Source organism: Triticum urartu, chromosome 4A, assembly GCF_056163025.1.
Source record: "Triticum urartu cultivar PI428250 chromosome 4A, HENAU_Tu73, whole genome shotgun sequence".
Lineage (NCBI taxonomy): Eukaryota > Viridiplantae > Streptophyta > Magnoliopsida > Poales > Poaceae > Triticum > Triticum urartu.
Window position 1 is genome coordinate 20,457,002 of NC_141876.1, and position 14,442 is coordinate 20,471,443.

The following is a 14,442-nucleotide window of genomic DNA, read 5'->3' on the forward strand; positions in this document are numbered from 1 at the left end:
GTCGCATTGGCAGGAGAGCTGGCATGCCTGCCGGAGTTCGGGGAAGACGGCGGCGGCGGCGGGAGAGGTTAATTTGGAGGTCGGGCGACGTACGTACGGCGGAGAAGACGAAGAGAGAGAGACCGAGACCGTACTATAGACTAGTAGAATGCCCGTGCGTTGTTATGGGTTTTTGAAATAGTTTAATGAAGTTATATAAAATGGTTTGACGAAGTTATATAAAGATAATGCATGCAAAATTTTACAGATAGAGACAATATGACACAGTCATAATTGCATAATAATTGAAGTTTAATTTGACATCTTTTTTATTTTTTATGAGATATCACCACTTTCATGTCATTATATTGTAAAAAACCCGGTGGTCCCTTTCACCGACGTCGCTTCGGAACCATTGTCAATAGGTTTTTTTTGTGCATCTTCAAAATCTATATCTATGTCTCATATATTCTGAAAAACAATAATATAAAATAATGCACCTTTTGCGTTAACATGTGTAGCACCTCTTCTCGTGGTGTTTCGGTCCGAGCTGTCATCGTTACATCAGTGCATATGCCAGTTGATATATTTGAAACATCATTCGAGTCCATCACTGTTTATCTATGATGGACAAAGATGAAACATATAAAATATAATAATATTTTATACTGTATTATATAAACATCTATAATATATAATAAAAACAAAAGTGAGACTAATACATATATTTTCAATTGCATTTTTTTCACCCTACAATCTTATCCGGACCTTTTTTTAGAAATCCTTATGCGGACCTCCCATGACTCCTCTCCTCCTCTCACAGCCAGACCTGGCCAAATGGGCCGGCCCGCAACGGCACAGTCCGGCCTGAGTTAAACAGGCCACCTCTCCCCACCCGATGCTCAGAAAAAAAACCCTCTCCCCACCCACTATCTCCCCCTCCCAGCCACTCACTCTATCCCCCTCCTCTCCCCCGCGATGGCGTTGGCCGATGTCCCCCTCAGTCTCTCCCCCTCCTCTCCCCACCGCGCCGCCCACCACGTGCGTCTCCCAACTACGCCGCCGCCGCTGCCGCCGCCCTCCTGCGCTGCTACGAAGGAGGCAACCACCGCCGCCCACCTGCGCAGCTCAACAACCGCCGACCCACCTCGCCCACCGCGGCCCACAGCTAGACCACCTCCTCCCCGAGGAGACCAGGAACTCCGCCTCGCCGAGAGTTACGCCATCCTCGAGCCGCGCTTGCTGGGAAGCCGTGGATCGACGGAATCGCTCCCATCTCCTCCCACTCGCGCCTCTCCTGTCTTCCCCGATCCGTTCAAAAGAATTAGGGTGCCCCGCCGGTGTAGTGGTCCGCCGCTCGCCGCCACTGGAGGTCCGCCGCTCGCCACCTCCCTCCCTCTCGATTGCTTGCTATGCAGCCTGGGCGTCGTGGTCCACCGCTCGCCGCCGCTGGACGACTGGAGGTCGTCGGCACCCAAGTACCGCCCACGCTTTGGCGCTTGCACGCCGCCGGCCCTGCCCCATCCCACCCTCCGCCACCACCTTCCCCACCCCGAGCTCGGATTTACGACGCCCACTGCCTTCCAGTTCGAGCTCTGCCTCGACCTCATCCCTGCTGCCGCCGTCTTCCCTGAACCAAGGAGGCCCTCATCTGATACGCTCTCGTCCGCGACGTGCTTCTCCAACCATTGGTACGCGACGATGGTTCGGTCCGGGAGGTGGCTCCTGCAATCCTGGCGTCGCCGCAGTGGTGGTTCCATTCCGGCGGCATCAGGGGAGCACACAACGTCCACGAGCAGCAAGCAGAGCCGGCCAATGATGCAGCAGCGCTGGCCACGAGGAGACGCCTGCCGTGGCGGACGGGGAGACAACAGCCATGGGCGTGGAAGACGGTTTTGGATCCTGTGAGCAGCCGCCGCTGCCGCACAGAAAGTCAACGCCGGCCTTCTGCTACTCCATGTCCAACAAGTCGCCCACGAGGCGTCAGTGTGGCATTGCTAGCTCCAGCTTCCCCTACAATCGTCTCTGCCGCCGGCACTTGCACGCAATCGTGCTGGTGAGGCTCTTCATGTTTACTTTCTTCTGCTTGTAACATGGCCTATACTCACAAATATTTTGCATCATCTGAACAAATGATGGTAAGTTGATTCATATGTAATGTGACATCCTGATTACAAGTTCTGTTAGATTAGTTTTTCTGTTGGAATAATTGTTCTATTGGAATAATTGTTCTGTTGGAGCAGAACAATGACATCCCTGTTATTCAGTTTTTAGGGGAGGGACGGAATGGGAGTATAAAACATTTGACTACTGTATTTTTTAATACTTATAAACAGGGTGTATATATCATCGAGGTAGTGCAGGGATATCCAACATAATCAGAGACCTTATGGTCGGATCGATCTTCATATATAGTAGAATGTTTTATTTGTTTGCGAGTTAGGTAATTGTTTTTTTAGCTGTGGTGTTTTCCATAGTACTAAATTAGTACTCCCTCCGTCCGGAAATACTTGTCATCAAAATGAATAAAAGGGGATGTATCTAGATGTATTTTAGTTCTACATACATCCCTTTTTGTCCATGTTGATGACAAGTATTTTCGGACGGAGGGAGTATTAGTTATTCCTACAAGTGTTAGTTGTTCATAAGCATATAATATAATCTGCTACTGTCAATATTTACCTCTGAAACTCTGGTATTCTACTCCTTTATTTTCCTGATACCTTGTCAGTCAGTATGTACTGAGTATATCCACACTACAGGTTTCTGTAGTTCAAGATCAAAGGCAAGAAGCAGCCAAATATGATGATGAGAACAAGGCTAATGATGGAGAACCTTCATCTATCGAAGCTGAGCAGTCTATTGGGAATACTAAGTTTCAATGCGCATCCTAAGTTTCAGTTACCTGAAATCAAGGCCAGTTTCAGTCGATGCCGAAGTAAACTACCACATGTAAGTTTAGGGACACACATTAGTTTCCGGCTAGGGATTTAATGGTTGCCGAACTTTATGCACATATGGCGTAGTAGAGATGCATGCTTCGTTATCCTGCAGTTATCTGAATTTTTTCTGACCTGCACTCTTCTTGCCTTTAGTTCTGTTCTTAACAGAATTATTACTTACTGACAGACGAATACTTGTTTGCCTTCATCATCTGCATTTCAAATGACTCATTATGCATCAGGCTAGCTAGGCAATATGAAATTTTACTTCTTGGCTATAGTCACCGAGCACTGCAATTTGAAATTATAGCCACGAATTTTGGATTAGTCGAAAGGGCATTCTTAATCTGATACAGTCAACCGAGCACTGCAATTTTCAAAACAAGAAGCGGCTGCTACCATATTATTTATGTTTACAATTAACAAACTACATCCTGACATTCCTTCTTATTTTTGTTTGCATTCAGACGTGATGACCTTGAGAAAATCCATGCACTTCAATTGGACAGGAGTTTTCTGCCACGTAATCGATGATGCACTTCACGTGACAGAATTGTAAGATCAGTACTTCTATCTACTCTATTCATCACATCTACACTTCTGTTTATTCATTCTATGAGCTCTCTATTTAAGAGAAACAACAGAGACTACTATTTAAGAATAGTAGCCTTTTCAATTAAATGCTAAAGTATGTGTTTTCTGCATGCACCCACAAGTTATTCAAGAAAAACTAATTAATGCCTTAAACTTAAAAGTATCTCGTGGCCAAAACAAGCAGTTCACTCAAAATTAAAACAGGAACTACTTTTACTGGTAAGTGGTAACTGTGCATCTCCATATTGTGTTGCAAACAAAAGCATAACAGGGTTTAGGAACCACAGTTTTAATTTTGAAAACCTTTACGAGTTTAGCAATAAACCGGCATGGTAGCAAAATTTTTAGAAATACAGGGTAATAAAAAATGTAGTACTTCAATGTGTGGGCAAGCAATAGTACGTTTTTTTATAACAACTATTAGGATGTGATTCGAGTCTGACGCGACATTTTCAATGGTAGTCACATTAGTAACGGCTGAAATGTATTCAACTTCTATATGGTGTCGTAGTGTCATTTGAAGAGAGAAGTACTGCTGCTTAAGATAAACAAATATTGACTGAAAAAATGTATCATGTCAAAACTGCCCAACTGAAATATCATGATCTGCACCTAAAGTGTGTTCCCGGTGATGAAGACAACTATATGTTGTTTCCTTAAGGAAAACATGCACACACATTATTGATAGACAAAAATGCCACAATAATTAAATCTGTCTACTGTATACTAACCGAACTGAAACATATAGACTTAAAATAGGGGGCGGTCGTCTCATGTTATTATCTAACAGGTCATATTGGCTATACTTACATCTCAAGACGTTCAAATCATAGGTGTACTGGATGCCAAAACTGTATAGATGCATACTCTAAATCCTGAGAGTCTGAGCAAAACGTGATAAAATTGAAGATGAAGTGCACTGGCCGTAGCAACGCCACTGAAACTAGGCATTCTTAATCTGATAGTGGTCGTGCACGTTTAAATAAAGATTGCAGTCAAATAAAAAACAAAGATAAACATTTGTACAAAAGCGCTCCAGAGCAACAAATTATCTGTAGAATAAGAGTAAATGCTATTGTCATATTCAAAACCCGCCGGTTTCGTAAGTGCGGACTTCAGCCTATAAGGACTTCCTTATAGACGATGTTCTTCATCGAGGTTTGTAAGGACAAGGAAGGTCTTTTTCGCTTCTTTGATTTACCACTTTGCTTCTTGCCATTATCCTTCTCCTTCTTCTCAATGAGGATCTTTATGTTCCTCTTCGCGGTGGCTCGAGACAACGCGACATAGAGTTGACCATGAGGGAACACCGGATTAGGTAGGTACACGCCAACAATTGGAATCGTCTGTCCTTGAGCCTTGTTAATCGTCATAGCAAAGCTAAGCCTTACAGGAAATTGCTTCCTCTTGAACTTGAATGGAAACATGTCGTTGTCAGACGGGCATAGGGGTATTCGAGGAAGGAATACCCTCCCACCTGCGTGTTGTCCGATCACGATTTCTGCGTCGATGGCGTTCCTCTCGAAACCTCGGACCACAAGCCTCGTCCCGTTACACAGACCATTAGCCGGATCAATGTTCCTCAGAAGTATGACAGGGCAGTTGAGCTTCAGTTTGAGTGCATGCGGAGGCAGACCGTTGGGAGTCAACCCATTCAGGAACTCGGGGGCGTAGTAGCCATATGGGTCGTCCTCTGCACTGTCAAAGCTATGGTAGATTACTTCTTCTCCCCGAAAACGCTCTACCATGTGTATGTTTATCTTGTCGACGTTGTCGTTTGTGGTGGAGAGGATTGCGCGTAAAGTCATGTAATTCGGATCGGACATGTTGTCATTTAGTCTCGGAAACACATGGTCAATCAGCTTCTCTAGGTCGTCACCCTCGCCTGTAGATGGCACACAAATATCTTCAGGGAGTCGTATGTTTCCTTGATCGTCAACTTCCTCAGTGCCATTGCCTACCCTTAGCAAGTAATCCGCAAACCAGGTGTCATTATGAGCCCTCATGTTGGTGACGAGCTTTAGCTGGCGCATACCCTTCCAGAGATGTGAACTTCGGAGGGTTGCATCGATTATCTGACCCCGGGACCCCCTCCTGACGACCGGAAGCACCTGCCTGAAGTCCCCGCCAAACACAACAGTTTTTCCTCCAAAGGGTCGGTCCCGTCTTCCCATGATGTCGCGCATGCTGTTGTCCAGTGCCTCGACCGCCTGTCGCTTAGTCATGGTGGCCTCGTCCCATAGTATCAATGAGGCCATCCTCAGTAGCTTGGCGGTACCACTCTGCTTCGTGAAGGTGCAGTAGGCGCCATCATCGCAACTCAATGGGATCTTGAACCTCGAGTGGGCAATCCTGCCTCCAGGCATGATAGAAGCCGCGACGCCTGACGTCGCGGTAGCGATAGCGATGTTTCCCTCGCTTCGAACCTTGGCGAGCAGCGCCCTGTACAGGAAGGTCTTCCCTGTACCTCCCGGGCCATCAACAAAGAACACACCCCCATCACCGCCATCAACAGCAGCTAGTATCTCGTCGTATGCAACCCTCTGCTCAAAGTTTAGCGACGATGCCAATTTAGTGTCGTTGATGTCAAAATCGATGTTGGATTCCTCGATCACTTCTCTGGCCTCGCCCTCGGTTGGGTCAAACGCATCGTCAATGCATGGAAGAGCGAAATCAGCTATGTCTTTGCCCATGGACTGCAACATACTGTTGGAAATATGCCCTAGAGGCAATAATAAATAAGTTATTATTATATTTCCTTGTTCATGATAATCGTTTATTATCCATGCTATAATTGTATTGATAGGAAACTCAGATACATGTGTGGATACATAGACAACACCATGTCCCTAGTAAGCCTCTAGTTGACTAGCTCGTTGATCAATAGATGGTCACGGTTTCCTGACCATGGACATTGGATGTCGTTGATAACGAGATCACATCATTAGGAGAATGATGTGATGGACAAGACCCAATCCTAAGCATAGCACAAGATCGTGTAGTTCATATGCTAAAGCTTTTCTAATGTCAAGTATCATTTCCTTAGACCATGAGATTGTGCAACTCCCGGATACCGTAGGAATACTTTGGGTGTGCCAAACGTCACAACGTAACTGGGTGACTATAAAGGTGCACTACGGGTATCTCCGAAAGTGTCTATTGGGTTGGCACGAATCGAGACTGGGATTTGTCACTCCGTGTGACGGAGAGGTATCTCTGGGCCCACTCGGTAGGACATCATCATAATGTGCACAATGTGATCAAGGAGTTGATCACGGGATGATGTGTTACGGAACGAGTAAAGAGACTTGCCGATAACGAGATTGAATAAGGTATCGGGATACCGACGATCAAATCTTGGGCAAGTAACATACCGATAGACAAAGGGAATTGTATGCGGGATTGATTGAATCCTCGACATCGTGGTTCATCCGATGAGATCATCGAGGAGCATGTGGGAGCCAACATGGGTATCCAGATCCCGCTGTTGGTTATTGGCCGGAGAGTCGTCTCGGTCATGTCTGCATGCTTCCCGAACCCATAGGGTCTACACACTTAAGGTTCGGTGACGCTAGGGTTATAGAGATATTAGTATCCGGTAACCCGAATGTTGTTCAGAGTCCCGGATGAGATCCCGGACGTCACGAGGAGTTCCGAAATGGTCTGAAGGTAAAGAATTATATATAGGAAGTGCTATTTCGGCCATCGGGACAAGTTTCGGGGTCACCGGTATTGTACCGGGACCACCGGAAGGGTCCCGGGGGTCCACCGGGTGGGGCCACCTGCCCCGGGGGGGCACATGGGCTGTAGGGGTGTGCGCCTTGGCCTATATGGGCCAAGGGCACCAGCCCCAAGAGGCCCATGCGCCAAGAGATAAGGAAAGGAAGAGTCCTAAAGGGGGAAGGCACCTCCTAGGTGCCTTGGGGAGGAGGGACTCCTCCCTAGCCACACCCTTCCTTGGAGGAAGGGCCAAGGCTGCGCCCCCCCTCTCCCTTGGCCCTATATATAGTGGGGGAAAGGAAGGGCAGCCCCATCTAAGCCCTGGCGCCTCCCTCTCCCTCCCGTGACACATCTCCCTCCTCCCGCAGCGCTTGGCGAAGCCTTGTTGGAATCCCGCTACTTCCACCACCACGCCGTCGTGCTGCTGGATCTCCATCAACCTCTCCTTCCCCCTTGCTAGATCAAGAAGGAGGAGACGTCGCTGCTCCGTACATGTGTTGAACGCGGAGGTGCCGTCCGTTCGGCGCTAGGATCATCGGTGATTTGGATCACGACGAGTACGACTCCATCAACCCCGTTCTCTTGAACGCTTCCACGCGCGATCTACAAGGGTATGTAGATCCACTCCTCCCTCGTTGCTAGATGACTCCATAGATTGATCTTGGTGACACGTAGGAAAATTTTGAATTATTGCTACGTTCCCCAACAGTGGCATCATGAGCTAGGTCTATGCGTAGTTTCTATGCACGAGTAGAACACAAAGCAGTTGTGGGTGTTGATTTTGTCAATTTACTTGCCGTTACTAGTCTTATCTTGATTCGGCAGCATCGTGGGATGAAGCGGCCCGGACCGACCTTACACGTACTCTTACGTGAGACTGGTTCCACCGACTGACATGCACTAGTTGCATAAGGTGGCTAGCGGGTGTCTGTCTCTCCCACTTTAGTCGGATCGGATTCAATCAAAAGGGTCCTTATGAAGGGTAAATAGCAATTGGCATATCACGTTGTGGTTTTGCGTAGGTAAGAAACGTTCTTGCTAGAAACCCATAGCAGCCACGTAAAACATGCAAACAACAATTAGAGGACGTCTAACTTGTTTTTGCAGGGTATGCTATGTGATGTGATATGGCCAAAGAATGTGATGTGATATGGCCAAAGGATGTGATGTATGATATATGTGATGTATGAGATGATCATGTTCTTGTAATAGGAATCATGACTTGCATGTCGATGAATATGACAACCGGCAGGAGCCATAGGAGTTGTCTTTATTTATTTATGACCTGCGTGTCAACATAAACGTCATGTAATTACTTTACTTTATTGCTAACCGTTAGCTGTAGTAGTAGAAGTAATAGTTGGCGAGACAACTTCATGAAGACACGATGATGTAGATCATGATGATGGAGATCATGGTGTCATGCCGGTGACGATGATGATCATGGAGCCCCGAAGATGGAGATCAAAAGGAGCAAAGTGATGATGGCCATATCATGTCACTATTTGATTGCATGTGATGTTTATCATGTTTATACATCTTATTTGCTTAGAACGACGGTAGTAAATAAGATGATCCCTCATTAAAATTTCAAGAAAGTGTTCCCCCTAACTGTGCACCGTTGCGACAGTTCGAAGCACCACATGATGATCGGGTGTTAGATTCTTACGTTCGAATACAACGGGTGTTGACGGGCCTAGCATGTACAGACATGGCCTCGAAACACACGCGAAACACTTAGGTTGACTTGACAAGCCTAGCATGTACAGACATGGCCTCGGAACACAAGAGACCGAAAGGTCGAGCATGAGTCGTATGGCAGATACGATCAACATGAAGATGTTCACCGATGATGACTAGTCCGTCTCACGTGATGATCGGACACGACCTAGTTGACTCGGATCATGTAATCACTTAGATGACTGGAGGGATGTCTATCTGAGTGGGAGTTCATAAGATGAACTTAATTATCCTGAACATAGTCAAAAGGTCTTCGCAAATTATGTCGTAGCTCGCGCTTCATTTCTACTGTTTAGTTATGTTCCTAGGGAAAATTTAGTTGAAAGTTGACAGTAGCAATTATGCGGACTAGGTCCGTAAACTGAGGATTGTCCTCATTGCTTCATAGAAGGCTTATGTCCTTAATGCACCGCTTAGTGTGCTGAACCTCGAACGTCGTCTGTGGATGTTGCGAACATCTGACATACATGTTCTGATAACTACGTGATAGTTCAGTTAAACGGTTTAGAATTGAGGCATCGAAGACGTTTTGAAACGTCGCGAAACATATGAGATGTTTCGAGGGCTGAAATTGGGATTTCAGGCTTGTGCTCATGTCAAGAGGTATAAGACCTCCGACGATTTTCTTAACCTGCAAACTAAGGGAGAAAAGCTCAATTGTTGAGCTTGTGCTTAGATTGTCTGAGTACAACAATCATTTGAATCAAGTGGGAGTTGATCTTCCAGATAAGATAGTGATGTTTCTCCGAAGTCATTACCACCAAGCTGCTAGAGCTTCGTGATGAACTATAATATATCAGGGACATATATGATGATCCTTGAGATATTTGCGATGTTTGACACCACAAAAGTAGAAATCAAGAAGGAGCATCAATTGTTGATGGTTGATGAAACCACTAGTTTCAAGAAGGGCAAGGGCAAGGAGGGATACTTCATGAAACGGCAATTCAGCTGCTGCTCTAGTGAAGAAACCCAAGGTTGAACCCAAACCCGAGACTAAGTGCTTCTGTAATAAGAGGAACAGCCACTGAAGCAGAATTACCCTAGATACTTGGTAGATTAGAAGGCTGGCAAGGTCGATAGAAGTATATTGGATATACATTGTGTTAATGTGTACTTTACTAGTACTCCTAGTAGCACCAGGATATTAGATACCGGTTCGGTTGCTAAATGTTAGTAAACTCGAAATAAAAGGCTGCGGAGTAAACGGAGACTAGCTAAAGGTGAGATAACGATATGTGCTGGAAGTATTTCCAAGGTTGATCAAATATCGTACGCTCCCTCTACCATCGAGTTTGGTGTTTGCGTTGAGCATAGACATGATTGGATTATGCCTATCGCAATACGGTCATTCATTTAAGGAGAATAATAGTTACTCTGTTTATTTGAATAATACCTTCAATGGTCTTGCACCTAAAATGAATGGTTTATTGAATCTCGATCGTAGTAATACACATGTTCATGCCAAAAGATATAAGATAGTAATGATACTACCACCTACTTGTGGCACTGCCACGTAAGTCATATCGGTATAAAACGCATGAAGAAGCTCCATGTTGATGGATCTTTGGGCTCACTCGTTTTTGAAAAGTTTGAGACATGCGAACCATATCTATTGGTGTATATGCATGAAGAAACTCCATGCAAATGGACCGTTTTGACTCACTTGATTTTGAATCACTTGAGACATGCAAATCATACCACATGGGCAAGATGACTGAAAGCCTCATTTTCAGTAAAATGGAACTAGAAAGCAACTTGTTGGAAGTAATACATTTTGATGTGTGCAGTCCAATGAGTGCTGAGGCATGTAGTGGATATCGTTATGTTCTTACTTCACAGATGATTTGAGTAGATGTTGAGTATATTTACTTGATGAATCACGAGTCTGAATTATTGAAAGGTTCAAGTAATTTCAGGGTGAAGTTGAAAGATTGTCGTGACAAGAGGATAAAGTATCTATGATATGATATAGAGATGAATATCTGAATTACGAGTTTGGCACAGTATTAAGACATTGTGGAAATTGTTTCACAACTGATACAGCCTGGAACACCATAGTGTGATGGTGTGTCCGAACATCATAACTACACCCTATTGGATATGATGCATACCATGATGTCTCTTATCGAATTACCACGATAGTTTATGGGTTAGGCATTATAGACAACCACATTCACTTTAAATAGGGCATCACGTAATTCCGATGAGATGACACCGTATGAACTATGGTTTAGAGAAACCTAAGCTGTCATTTCTTTAAAAGTTTGGGGCTGCGACGCTTATGTGAAAAAGTTTCAGGCTGATAAGCTCGAACCCAAAGCGGATAAATGCATCTTCATAGGACACCCAAAACAGTTGGGTATACCTCCTGTCTCAGATTCGAAAGCAATAAGGGATTGTTTCTAGAATCGGGTCCTTTCTCGAGGAAAAGTTTCTCTCGAAAGAATTGAGTGGGAGGATGGTGGAGACTTGATGAGGTTATTGAACCGTCACTTCAACTAGTGTATAGCAGGGCACAAAGAGTTGTTCCTGTGGCACCTACACCAATTGAAGTGGAAGCTTATGATATTGATCATGAGATTTCGGATCAAGTCACTCCCAAACCTCGTAGGATGACAAGGATGCGTACTACTTCAGAGTGGTACGTAATCCTGTCTTGGAAGTCATGTTGCTAGACAACAATGAACCTACGAGCTATGGAGAAGCGATGGTGGGCCCGGATTCCGATAAATGGCTCGAGGCCATAAAATCCGAGAGAGGATCCATGTATGAAAAACAAAAGTGTAGACTTTGAAAGAACTACTTGATGGTCGTAAGGCTGTTGGGTACATATGGATTTTAAAAGGAAGACGGACAATGATGGTAAGTATCACCATTAAGAAAGCTCGAATTGTCGTTAAGATGTTTTCCGACAAGTTCAAGGAGTTGACTACGATGAGACTTTCTCACACGTAGCGATGCTAAAAAGTCTGTTGGAATTATATTAGTGATTACTGCATTATTTATGAAATCTTGCAGATAGGATGTCAAAACATTGTTTCCTCGACGTTTTTCTTGAGGAAAGGTTGTGTGTGATACAACCGGAAGGTTTTGTCAATCCTGAAAGATGTTAATAAGTATGCAAAGCTCCAGCAATCCTTCTAAGGACTGGAGTAAGCATCTCAGAGTTGGAATGTATGCTTTGATGAGATGATCAAAGATTTTGGTGTATACAAAGTTTATGAGAAACTTGTATTTTCAAAGAAGTGAGTGGGAGCACTATAGAATTTCTGATGAGTATATGTTGTTGACATATTGTTGATCAGAAATGACGTAGAATTTCTGGAAAGCATATAGGGTTATTTGGAAAGTGTTTTCAATGGAAAGCCTGGATTAAGCTACTTGAACATTGAGCATCAAGATCTATATGGATAGATCAAAACGCTTAATGGTACTTTCAAATGAGCACATACCTTGACATGATCTTGAAGGTGTTCAAGATGGATTAGTCAAAGAAGGAGTTCTTGCCTGAATTGTAAGGTATGAAGTTAAGACTTAAAGCTCGACCACGGCAGAACAGAGAGAAAGGACGAAGGTCGTCCCCTATGCTTAAGACGTAGGCTCTACAGTATGCTATGCTGTGTACCGCACCTAAAGTGTGCCTTGCCATGAGTCAGTCAAGGGGTACAAGAGTGATCCAAGAATGGATCATAGGACAGCGGTCAAAGTTATCCTTAGTAACTAGTGGACTAAGGAATTTTCTCGATTATGGAGGTGGTAAAAGAGTTCGTCGTAAAGAGTTACGTCGATGCAAGCTTAACACCTATCCGAATAGCTCTGAGTAGAGATACCGGATACGTATAATGAAGCAACAATTTAGAATAGCTCCAAGTAGAACAGTTATTTGAAATGGCTCCAAATATAGCGTAGTAGTTGCATCTACAAGATGACGTAGAAATTTGCGAAGTACATACGGATCTGAATGTTGCAGACCCGTTGACTAAAACCTCTCTCACAAGCAACATGATCAAACCCAGAACACATTGAGTGTTAATCACATAGTGATGTGAACTAGATTATTGACTCTAGTAAACTCTTTGGATGTTGGTCACATGGCGATGTGACCTGTGAGTGTTAATCACATGGCGATGTGAACTAGATTATTGACTCTAGTGCAAGTGGGAGACTATTGGAAATATGCCCTAGAGGCAATAATAAATAAGTTATTATTATATTTCCTTGTTCATGATAATCGTTTATTATCCATGCTATAATTGTATTGATAGGAAACTCAGATACATGTGTGGATACATAGACAACACCATGTCCCTAGTAAGCCTCTAGTTGACTAGCTCGTTGATCAATAGATGGTCACGGTTTCCTGACCATGGACATTGGATGTCGTTGATAACGAGATCACATCATTAGGAGAATGATGTGATGGACAAGACCCAATCCTAAGCATAGCGCAAGATCGTGTAGTTCGTATGCTAAAGCTTTTCTAATGTCAAGTATCATTTCCTTAGACCATGAGATTGTGCAACTCCCGGATACCGTAGGAATACTTTGGGTGTGCCAAACGTCACAACGTAACTGGGTGACTATAAAGGTGCACTACGGGTATCTCCGAAAGTGTTTGTTGGGTTGGCATGAATCGAGACTGGGATTTGTCACTCCGTGTGACGGAGAGGTATCTCTGGGCCCACTCGATAGGACATCATCATAATGTGCACAATGTGATCAAGGAGTTGATTACGGGATGATGTGTTACGGAACGAGTAAAGAGACTTGCCGGTAACGAGATTGAACAAGGTATCGGGATACCGACGATCAAATCTCGGGCAAGTAACATACCGATAGACAAAGGGAATTGTATGCGGGATTGATTGAATCCTCGACATCGTGGTTCATCCGATGAGATCATCGAGGAGCATGTGGGAGCCAACATGGGTATCCAGATCCCGCTGTTGGTTATTGGCCGGAGAGTCGTCTCGGTCATGTCTGCATGCTTCCCGAACCCGTAGGGTCTACACACTTAAGGTTCGGTGACGCTAGGGTTATAGAGATATTAGTATCCGGTAACCCGAATGTTGTTCAGAGTCCCGGATGAGATCCCGGACGTCATGAGGAGTTTCGGAATGGTCCGGAGGTAAAGAATTATATATAGGAAGTGCTATTTCGGCCATCGAGACAAGTTTCGGGGTCACCGGTATTGTACCGGGACCACCGGGTGGGGCCACCTGCCCCGGGGGGCCACATGGGCTGTAGGGGTGTGCGCCTTGGCCTATATGGGCCAAGGGCACCAGCCCCAAGAGGCCCATGCGCCAAGAGATAAGGAAAGGAAGAGTCCTAAAGGGGGAAGGCACCTCCTAGGTGCCTTGGGGAGGAGGGACTCCTCCCTAGCCGCACCCTTCCTTGGAGGAAGGGCCAAGGCTGCGCCCCCCTCTCCCTTGGCCCTATATATAGTGGGGGAAAGGGAGGGCAG

General features: G+C 45.0%; 1 pseudogene; it reads left to right on the forward strand.

Moving 5' to 3' along the window:
* Positions 1 to 957: 957 nt before the first annotated feature.
* Positions 958 to 1,887, forward strand: LOC147974521 (uncharacterized; annotated as a pseudogene).
* Positions 1,888 to 14,442: the final 12,555 nt, after the last annotated feature.